Source organism: Epinephelus lanceolatus, chromosome 16, assembly GCF_041903045.1.
Source record: "Epinephelus lanceolatus isolate andai-2023 chromosome 16, ASM4190304v1, whole genome shotgun sequence".
Taxonomy (NCBI): domain Eukaryota; kingdom Metazoa; phylum Chordata; class Actinopteri; order Perciformes; family Serranidae; genus Epinephelus; species Epinephelus lanceolatus.
Window position 1 is genome coordinate 14,379,412 of NC_135749.1, and position 7,604 is coordinate 14,387,015.

The window sequence follows — 7,604 nt, forward strand, 5'->3', positions numbered from 1 at the left end:
CTCCGAAGTATGCAAGAAAGATGCAAGAAGCCGTAAAGAAAAACTCTTTTTTATATGATTGTTAAGTGTATCTCCAGTGGAAAAGCTATTCCCTGTGACTCAACTCCTCCACCATACTCTGTTGTGTTTCCTGACACATATTTATACTCTCCCTTACCCCTACCCCTCACTCCCTCCCTGCACCCATCCCCAGACTGACATTAGACCAGCTCCTCAATAACCCCGCCTCCCTGTAGCTCAAGTCTAAAAGTTCAACAAATATATTCCAGTGGAAACAGCCTGCAGATGTGGTAACCTGAGGGAGTGAAGGCAGACGGGGAGAAAGAGAGACGAAGAGATGGTGACGAAGGCAGGGGGAGACACTGAAATGATACGAGAAACAAGGGGTAGAAGGGAAAACAGGAAAAGCAGAAGAAGGAAGGGAATGAGCGAGAGAAGGCGTTACATACACATAGACACATCACAAACTTGGCCCGGGTGTTGTATAATTTGAAGCACTTAAAGAAAATGAGTGCTCCTTAAAAAGCCCTTGCCTGTCTTTTACTACTTCTCCCCCAGTTCCTTCCTTCCTTGGTGCTACAGAGGGGGACTCAGCAGGGGGAATAATGCCAGTGGCTTCAGCCTGCTGATATGCACTCAGGCCTGTCGAGCCAATAAGACAGCTGAATTCTTTGACTCAGCTACGTTTTTGATCGTCGTGCTTAAAGACTGGAGCGAGTGCCAGCAGCCTCCAGGTTCTCCTCTAAATCCCAATCGTGCTAAATTAACATGCCTGACTATTGTACTGTCTGTAACCTGCTGCTGCTTCTTGTAACTTAATGTCGGAAGGAGCAGGGATTCACTGCCTTGATAAAATAAAGAAGTGATGATGGTTGCTGCCTGATTTGTTGGCCTGCAGGTGAAAAAGCAATTACAGACTCAAGCTGTGCATCCAGATGTTGTTTAAACCCACAAAACTTTATTTCATGTTCTAGTCAAATTCCCAAAGGTTCAAAAGATGCCAAACACGTTGAGCTTAATTTGTGTATAAAATGATGCACTTGACATTTAGAATATTTCTCTTTGACAGGACGGTGAAGTCTACAGTAACACTGGTTTGGGCTGAGAGGAAAAGTTTAGCACATAATCAAAAATCCATATTTTTCCTCTTACCTGTAGTGCTATTTATCAGGCTAGATTGTTTTGGTTTGAGTTGCCAAGTGTTGGAGATATCGACCGTAGAGATGCCTGCCTTCTCTTGAATATAATGGAACTAGACAACACTCAGCTTGTGGTGCTCAAAGCACCAAAAATACATATACTATACATCTGAAAAGCTTAACAGCAACGTCTCTTTCCAGAAATCACGACCCGGTTACTCGAGATAATTCACAGACCTTGTTGTGAGCAGTTTCATGTAGGAGCCATTTTCTTTTTACCGAACTACACCTGTAACCGTATCGCCACGCAGAAGGAAGCATGCATCTACTGCTTGCTCATGTAGCACCACTGAGCTAGCTAACATTACAGGTCAGTTGAGGAAGATGCCATTAATGTTTACATTTTGCTCTGTCATGAGCTTGAGCCTCTTGTCCATGAGTAGATGCACTCTTCCTTCTGCAGGGTGATACTGTTGGCCATCACGTTCTGTTATATTCGAAAGAACTCAGTCGACAACTCGCACCAAAACCATCTAGATTGATAATCGTGCTACAGCTATTTCCAATGAACTTGCACTTGTCTTGCACCTTTCTAGTCTTCCAACCACTTTGAGCGTTTTACGCCATGTCACATTCACCCATTTACAAACTGGTGGCCGAGACTGCCGCACAAGGTGCTGCAAACTTGCTACCCAACTTAAACATTCACACATTTGGGGCTCAGTTTCTTGCCCAAGGATACTTGGAAGACACGAGCCTGGGTGTTTTTAAGGCTCTTAATGGGTTGGGACCAGCCTACATTACTAATTCTTTGTCGTTTTATAATCCTTCACGGCCTCTTAGATCCTCTGCTGCCGGCTTTTAAAATACAAACTACTCTAATAAGAAAATCGGCAGCTCAGCCTTTTTTAACTATGCACCAAAATTATGGAACTCACTACCCAAGGATATAAGAGATACAAGCTCTGTGAACATTTTCAAACGACAATTGAAAACTTGCATTTAACTAACTGTCACTATTCCCTGGTTTTTATCCCCGTCCTTCACATTTTTTATCTGCTTTTACTTTTATCTTTTACATATTATATTGTTCTTGGTTTCATTGTGCAGCATTTGCACTTGTTTTTTTTTTGTTTGTTTTTTTAAAATTGTATTTGTCTGTTTTTATTTTGTTGTAGAGCACTTTGAGCTACACCTCCCTGTATGAAAGGTGCTATATAAAGAAAGTTTATTATTATTATTATCATTATTATTATTATTATTATACTTTGACATGCAGGCTGGAGGGTCCTGGGATCAAACCGCCAGTCTTCTGACCTGCTCTACCTCCTGAGCCACCGCCAGTGATCTGCCACAAGACAGCTTGCCTTTGTTTCCTTTGTCCTCCTTTCTCTTCTCCTTCTCTTGCAGGCCTATACCTTCTGACTGCCTCATATTAATTGAGACCCATCCTTTTAAAATTCTACAACCATTCAACAAGACAAAAAAATGACCTGTGATTAAAAAAAATGACCCTCTTGTGCTACACTGTATGTTTGATCTTAAAATAAATGACTGAAATGCAAATGAATCTTGGGAAAGAAAGGGAAATTTAATGTGTAGGCTCAGTATCACTGGTGGCAACACTTTCACTTAGTTTAAACATTATATAGTGACAGAAATTCACATTTTGGGCAATATTCGTTTTCACTTTCTCACAGAGTTTTAGATGAAAAGATGGGTACTACTTTCATGTCTGTGTGGTAAATATGACGCTACAACAAGCAGCCAGTTAGCCTAGCTTAGCATAAAGACTGGAAACAGGTGGAAACAGCTAGCCCGACTCTGTCAAAGGTCACAAAACCACCTGTAAAACTCAATGTGTCATTTTTACACTTAAGTTTTGTATGGGTTAAATAAACAAGATATAACATACTGGTTGGTGGTGTTGCTTTTGAACAGAGCCTACTGTGCTAAGTTAAAAGCTGCTGTCCTTTGATATTCAAGCTGACCAAATATAGGCAGGCCAAGTTGGCCATAGAAATCAATATTCAGTGGCCTTGGACTCTGTTGTGCTATTCGGTGCCAGGATGTAAGAAATCTGCAGAGACTGCTGATTCACACCCTACACTCCATATCTTAAAATGCTAATTCATTATTTTACAAAAGCATTTTCATCAAAGACAAGCTGAGTTCAATAGTTTCAAGTTTTTCTGACGGTAGTCCTGTGTGGAAAGTTCGTCGCAAGCGCTCGGAGAAGAGAAAGAGAAAAACTGCCTGGAATATAGGCTGTAATTTGGAAACCTCAACCGCCCCTGCATGTCTGCTGGTGTGTGTGTGTGTGCAGTGCCCTGTTTAATTAGTGCCTTGTGTGTGTGTGTGAGTGTCACAGAGGGTAGTGTGTCTGAACCTTTTATCCATCACTCTCTCTGCTACCTTCAACTTTCAACCGTTTTTTGATCTTTGCTCATCTCTGTCGTCTCTGCCTTTGCTTCACTTGGGGAAAGGATTATAGGTATGTGTGTGCGCTCCTCCTCTTTAATCACTAACTCTCTCTTTCTATCTGCTCCGTCTCTAAATTTCCTCTACAGACAGCTGTGGGTGTCTGAGTGTACGGGCCGCACATACCCATACATACCAGTCACTTTAATGTACAGCAGAAGCATACAGAGAGACATTTTTGGTCGGACTTAGAAGTTCCCTTTACCAAACAGAAAAAGGTTAAAGGAAATTTCATTCTGTTGACTCCCTCCAGCAGGTTCACATAAATAAAACTGATGCTTCTATGTTTGCGTCTTGATGCAAGATATGGTGTAAATTTCACAGTGGCACGTTTTATTTCCTAGATTATATGACAATCCTGCACGAAATTTTGTATGCTGTAAATTCATATATTTCATAATTCAAGACACTGTCACTAAGGAGATGATTTTCTTGCCTTACATCGTCAGTTGAAGTTTTACCACCTGATCTTATCTGTGATTCAGAGCCACAATATGACATGGTAACATCATATATACTCTGGTGTTTTGCTATCAAAGACGCAATAGTTATACATTTCCATCAAAGCAAATAGCAGTTGTTGATCAGATCTTGTTTCTTCCTATCTCCTCGCTCATTTTCTTACCAGCTGGCTGACAGGTGGACAGCCACCCCTGACATGAGAGGAGCCGCTCCACCCACAGTCCTCGGCTCTTTCTTCCGCATCAGAATGGAAACGTGAGACTCAGCGATGGAGACCAGTGAGGAAACAACTTCGACGAGCCAATCGGAGCGCAGCACATCTGGAGGAATCTGCCTGCTGGCCCAGCTGGCAGCACTATGGGAGACAGCAAAGGATAGGAGCAAGATGTTAGATTCAAAATGGCCGAGGGATTAAAGAAGAATCTCCAGGAGTGGAAAGGAATATGTCTTGTTGATTTCAGTTTAGCTTAATTTACCTTTACTGTACACCATTCTAATTTGATTATAAAAAGCCTGAAAAAAAGAACAATAAACTACATCTTTTTCTGCCTGTACCATTTGCAACGCTTGATTACAACATTGACATATTTTTGAATGAAGACTCATATAAACCAATAGTTTACAGGTGTATTAGGGTAACCTAAACTAGCTGTCTACTCCCAGTGATGAAATGACCCACGCTGCCTGAAATAAAGAAGGTTTAGCCACTGAAAATGCCAATTAAAGAGCCCCTCCAGTGCAAATCAAGTGTTTCACCTTGTTAACACGACACGTCCACATGTTGTTTTTTAGTTTGTTTTATATGCAACGAGACATATCTGGAGCAAAATATGGTGACAATGCCATGGCTGAGCAGTTCTATCTTGAAACTGAAGTGTACCAATGACTCAAAAACATAGATTCTTTCAGGGTTTGTTACACAACAAGCCCAGGAAATCTATCCCACAGTGCTACAACGAAAAGACCAATGACCAATGCACTCTCATCCTAACTCGTCAAATATCATTGCTTTGTCACAAGGACTTTCATGTCTACATATGACGTGCTTGATAACCTCCTGCATCTGTTGTTGACATGCCAGGACAGCGTGTCAATATACGCTTGTTACATGCACTGTGTCCTTTCAAAGTATGCTTCTGTTTCACAGGACATGTACATTTTCAGCCCGTTAGATGCAAGCAGTCTTTTTTTAAATGCACGTACAGTGTAGGTAAAACACCTTGTTTTAAGTTTATGTCCTTGAGCAACAAAAGCACATGGTTAGGTTTGTTTGTTGGAACAATCCACCTCCCCATCCCACCGCCCTATAGGGACTTTCCAGCTCTTTCCGTCAGGTAGTGGCCAGCGGCATTAGAATTTGATATCGCCATGATACCACCATGAGATGCCTTCTGACAGTGTTACAAATTGATGCCACCCGACAGCGCAAGGTTTATTTTTCCATCAGCATCTGATTCCAAAATCACTGACAAAGCGGCAGCATTTGATGAGTTGGGAAGGAGAACAGGCTGAGGCTACATATTAGTATTCTGCAAGGTTCACTTTAATTTTAAGTTGTTAGAGCTGGTTATCACTATCTGATGCTTACTGGAAACCCAATTTGCTCAGGTTCTGTCCCCTGACCCAAAGGAGTCGATTGGACTGGAAGTTTTGAATGCCAAATACTTAATTTCCTGCATTATGATAAATTTTTGTGGAAATGTCTTTATTTTCGTCAAAATGAAACTCTGCTACTGTCATGTTTTTATTGGGGGGGAAATGCACGTGTTCTAAATACTGAAGGGGACATGTCTCCTGAGTCTCCCCCAGAATCTGCGCCTATGCCCTGACCGGTAGGCTATCCTCACCCGAACCATACAAGGTCAGTGCTTAATCCCAAATATCCTCACACATGCGGTTTCCAGTACAGATCAGACAGTGACAGCAGCAATCAGGAGCAAGGTTAATCTAATACTAGCAATTAGCCATTAACGTTTACAAGCAGACGTTTTTTTTTAATTGATGCGAAGAGTCTAAAGTTAGCAGGTACCCAGCTAACAGCTAGCTAGTACCTGATGTGCAGAGCTAATTTGTACATTCATAGATCTAGTCATTGGACAGCACGGTGGTGTGATGGTTAGCACTGTTGCCTCACAGCAAGAGGGTTCCTGGTCCGATCCCAGGAGGGAGCCCTTCTGTGTGGGTTTTCTCTGGGTACTCCGGCTTCCTCCCACAGTCCAAAGACATGCAGGTAACGGTGATTCTAAATTGCCCGTAGGTGTGAATGTGAGTGTGAATGGTTGTCTGTCTCTATGTGTCAGCCCTGTGATAGTCTGGTGACCTGTCCAGGGTGTACCCTGCCTCTCGCCCAATGTCAGCTGGGATAGGCTCCAGCCCCCCGCGACCCTCAACAGGATAAGTGGTTACGGAAAATAGATGGATAGATCTACACCTACTGAAGGAGGCAAAGGTGTAAAATTACATGAAAGTCATTATATGGCATTTGTTTGCTTCTTTCTTTGTCTGTTTTTTACAAAACCTACCTCTAAATATGTAATTTTAATGACCAGAAATGAGTTTTCAGGGGTTTTTATCATGTCCAGGAGAGGAACTATAAAACATTAGCAGGACAGACCCTGGAAAATGTTATTAAATAAATAACAGTTGAGGTTTTTAAACTTAGATTTAATGGGTGTTGTCATTGTATTTTCAGAAAACTGTTTCTCATTGATTTGTATCTGCTGCTTTATTGTAGAGTTAAATTATATTTTTTATTTTTCAGTCTTCTAATGAATGTTTTTTAAAGGCTAATCGTGCTTTTGAATGTCCACAAAGAGCACCTTTTCACCAGGGTAAAACATAATTGTCTGCTTCGTGTGGAACGTGGTTGATTCAAGAGAAAAAAGTCTGATGATGTGGAGCTTTGCAGCCATCTTTGATTTCCTACGCCGCCTGTCTGGTCTCCTAAGGCTTCAGCTCCTCAGCAAACATGAGAATGTAACTCCTCAGTGAGTGGGAGCCCTGCCATCTTTAAAACACATTTCATCTCGCTCGCTTGCTCCTCCCCTTCTTTTTTCTTCTCTGTCTTTCTATCTTTCTGGTTCGACTAAGGGAAGAGTTGAGGTGAAGTCGTTGGGAGTGTCCAACAATTACTCTTTTTTTTCTGGCACAGAGGGGGAAGGAAAGGGAACAGGCCTGTCTGTGGCAGGAGGCAAAGAAGAGCTGTGCACTTATTTGTGATAGATAAGCTCCTGTATTGTCTCTGTATTGTTTTAGAGTGGCTTAAATATTGAGTACTAACACAGCTATAGAATACATAATAGATAAAACACACTCCTTGACGTAAAGGGACAATTGGAAGATACTAGGCCTTTCTCATGGCAGACATTTTGACTTGTCATTATAGGGAAAGCACAGGTGTTACTCATGGCAATAGCAATGGCTCCAGTCTATTCAAGTGTCCCAGTGAGCGTGACAGTGAGCCAGTATGCACCCTGAAAGGAATTCGGCCATCATTACTTGTTTTATTTACACCTGTGCTTT